Raw genomic sequence first — 4,165 nt, forward strand, 5'->3', positions numbered from 1 at the left:
GGAGGGCGTGTGCCTGAGGCTTGCCCGTCACACTTGGAGGGTCGCCGGGGGACTGTGGACAACGACCCCCACCCATCTGCGACGGACACTCGGCGCTGTCCCTCGACGGCGCGGCGCAGAAAGCACACTGCTGAACGATCACCTCGGTGCGTCCACCTTGTCCGCCCTCTGCTGCAGAGGCAGATGTTTCTTTATTTTTTTAAATATATTTTTTGAGGTTTAAACCATCTGCTATTTAAAACTAAATGCATTTTTATCGAAATGGAGAATGAAATACATAATCTTTTGCAGTGAAGTATCTGAATGTGACAGGTGCGGCTTTGACATGCCCGGGGGTGTGCTTCGGAGTGTTCAGCCGGGGTGGTTTTGTCACCCAAATGAAACTCACGCTTGAATTTTGTCTTGCATTTGAGCATCAGCTAGAAATTCTCATTTTACTATTTTAATTCAGGACTTTTCCTGATTTATGATTGACCTAGAGTTATACAAATTACAGAGGAATTTTCAATTTAAAAAAAATATTAAAATTAAAAAATTCTATGATTAAAACCACAGATTTTGATGCGGTACATAAGCCCATCTGTGTTTTAGGAGCTTCAAGGTCATTTCCGAGGGTGGGAGCCCCACTTGCTGGCATTCTGGTCATTTCCAAGGGCCCAGGGTCCCACAGCAGGGAAGGCTGGGAGTGGGGCCTGGTTTGTCTGAGGTCATGGCTAGTCCTATCTCAGCCCATCTAGCCCATTTCTCTTTCCAAACAAGAGTGATCTCTGTACCTAAATTTATTTATTTTACCCGTGGGGAGAGAGAGAGGGAGGGAGGGAGGGAGGGAGGGAGGGAGAGAGAGAACCTATAGATGAGGATCTATTTTTTTTTTCAATACTATTCACTGAAAAGATTTCTTTTCCCCCAACTTTTTGCACTCTCATCCTAATGCTGTACGAAAGTCATGTGTGTTTGTAGGTCGACGTCTGGCGTGTTTATTACTTTTTAAATGTCTGTGAATCCGCGCCAGTCCCATCCCGAGGCGCATGTGTTTTCCACACTTGTAGGATCTTTGAGTCAGGGTGCGTCTAACGAGTCATGAAGTAATTGGCAGCGTTTTTCTTAGTGATATGTGAACTGATGATACACCTGACAGTAGATGGCATCCTGGGTTCAATGCAATGGTCGTGATGGCGGCTTGAAAATGTTTTCCTGCCCGGTGGCCCTCGTCGTACCTCGTCGCCTGTTTTTTTCTCCTCAGCGTTCTGAGTGCATTGAAAGGCCAGGGCTCTACCCCAGGGATGGTGCATAGCACTTTTCTGGGTGGTTCAAAAGCTATGATTAGCTTTCAAATGATTAAAAAGTTTTACCTACTTGTTCTGTTACTTGTGATAAACTGAACAACTCCAGGTCCACCTGTTTTTGGTGTGAACTCGCCCAAAGAAAATGGCTCCCAAACCGTGAGCTGCAGGACGGTCACGGCCAACGGCCCTCAGGCCCTGGTCCCAGGGGCTTCACACACCAGTCACCCCGGGACTGTGCTCTGAACCTGGCTGTGCAGGCCGGGGCTCCGTGCCGGGCACGACCTTCACAAAGGGCAGTTTGTCCTTGGTTTTCAGAGATTCTCCTGTGTCTGTTGTTTTTTAAAAATTAACCAGCTCAAAATAATCTTTATGCCAAAGATTCGTTTTCTGCTCCCCTCACATGGATGCACCCCAATTAGCTTACGCATTCTTTCATTGAAGGACACCCTAATTTCTTTAATTTTTGAGCCATTATGAATAAAACTGCTGTGCATAATTACGTGCTAGTTTTTATTTGGATGTAGCTTTTGAAAACAGTTGCATAAACACCAGAGGCATGATTTTTGGACCCTATGGTGAAAGTCGTTTAGCTTTGGGAAAAACTGCCGAGCTACCTTCCAAAGTGGCCGCGTGTCCTGCCAGCAAAGAATGAGGGCGCCCACAGCGTTTGCCGTCCAGCAGGTGGCAGTGTCATTTATTTAGAGTTTAGCATTTCTAATAGGAGTGCAGGGCCGTCTCATCGTCGTTTTAACTGGTACTCCCTAAGGATATATGATGTTGAGCTCACTTTTGTGAACTTATTCACAATCTGTTGTTGATGCGAGAAACATCTGAACATGTAGATAATTTTTAAATGAGTTTGTTTGAGCCAAATTGATGAGATAGGCTTGAGAGCAAGATCTCAAATGCACCCAAAAACATCCGTTTTGCAGTTTATTTTATGGATCGGAATTAAGAAGGGCACGTAAGGAAGACGACATGAGGGTGAGAGGAAGTAGGGCCGGGACTGGATTGCAAACTAGTGACGATCGCGCTGTCACACTTCAGGAGGAGGGGTCAGAGGGGGCATTTCACGAGGGTGTCACCTAGGTGCACAGAGACAAGGGACAGGGCTTGTCCAAGGCAGAGCAAAGCCTTCTAGTGAAGAAGTTACTCCTGGGGCGTGACGACCCCCATGGCCTGCCTAGTTAGGGACTTGTGATCAGAAGTCCACGAACTCCTCTTTTTCTCCAGACTATATTTCTTCCTTGGCCAGATGGCTGTTCAAATCTCTACCCATCTTTAGTGAGGGTGTTTGTTTTAGCCCCCTTTGTATAGCTTGAGTAGAAAGTCTTTATCAGATACACATTTTGCAAATATTTTGTTCCAATTTTTGGCTTTCCTTTTGGATCTCTTAACAAGGCCTTTTACAGAGTAGAAGTTTTTAATTTTATAAAGTCCAAGTTATTTTTTTTTCCATTAAACTCTGTCTGCACAGTCATGCTCTATACACTACCCACCCATCAGGCACTTAGTAGCCATCTTGCTTGTCACATTGACCGTTGTGACATCACAGTGCTTATGTAAGTAACCCTTATTTTACTTCATAATGGCCCCAAAGCACCAAAGTAGTGATGCTGGCAATCTGGATATGCCAAAGAGAAGCCATGAAGTGCTTCCTTTAAGTGAAAAGATATGTATATATGTATAGGAAAAACAGTCTGTCTAGAGTTTGCCATTACTCACGGTTTGAGGCCTCCACTGGGAGTCGTGGAACGTGTACACTGTAGATAAAGGGGGACGACTGTACCAGTGCAACAAAATTTTGTCACCTGAAGACATATCTTATGGTCATGTGACATTACATAGTCTATTCTATGCTTCACAGTGTAATGTATAAATTCTTCCAATAAACTAATACCGAGCTTTTTCACAGATGCAATTAGCATTCTTAGAAACATCCTTTTTAAGGTTTTGTTTTTATCAGAGAAGCTTTGGTTCACGGCGTAATCAAGAGGAAGACATTGCACACACGCCCTCTGCCCCCGCACAGACGTGCGCCCTCCTGGTTCTCATCCCCCACCGGAGTGGTGCGTTTCCTATAACTACTGAACTTACCCTGCTTCGTGTCAATCACGCAAAGTCCATGCTGTATTTTAGGATTTACTCTTGCCTTTCTCAGAAGGGAGCCCCTCTCTCTTGTGGGGAAGCAATGTCTCAGGGAAGAACTCTGCTATTAGGGGGTGAAGCCTCATTCTAGGGGTAGAGTTCCACTCTAGAAGGGGGTGACATGTGCTATGCTCTTATGGGGGTGAGCCTTGCTATAGAAGGGGGAGTTCTGTTCAGAGAGGGGTGACCCTCTTCAGGTAGGGAGCCTCACTCTTGTGGGGGACTGCCTTTTATGGGGGGGTCCCACTCCCTCACACTCAGTGGGGCCCTGCTCTGGAGGAGGCCTCATTCCAGGGGGGAGCACTGCTCTCATGGGGGAGCCTCATGCTGGGGGGAGAGCCCAGCTCTTTGTAGGAGGCGCCACTGTAGGAAGAGCCCCGATCTAAGTGGGGGCTCTGCCCTGGAGGGGAGCGCTGCTTCTAGGGGAGAGCCCTGCTCTGGGGCTGGGGAGCTCCATTGTAGAAGGGAGAGCCATGTTCTAGGGAGGGAGCAGGATCCTGTGTGAGTGTAGGTTCCTGGACTCAAAACTCTTATAAAGTCCAAGTTATTTTTTTTTCCATTAAGAATTAGAATCAGTTCAGTTTAAATATCTGTAAAATGGAGAGAATACATTTCCTGCTTCATCTGGCAAATGGAAGCAATACATTAGATGAAGCATGCGAAGGGCCTAAAACAGGATTTATTTCAAAGTGACTCTAGTACTAAGAATCTAGATTCTTATTTTAATAAAT

This window comes from Pteropus vampyrus, unplaced genomic scaffold, assembly GCF_000151845.1.
Source record: "Pteropus vampyrus isolate Shadow unplaced genomic scaffold, Pvam_2.0 Scaffold291, whole genome shotgun sequence".
Classification (NCBI taxonomy): domain Eukaryota; kingdom Metazoa; phylum Chordata; class Mammalia; order Chiroptera; family Pteropodidae; genus Pteropus; species Pteropus vampyrus.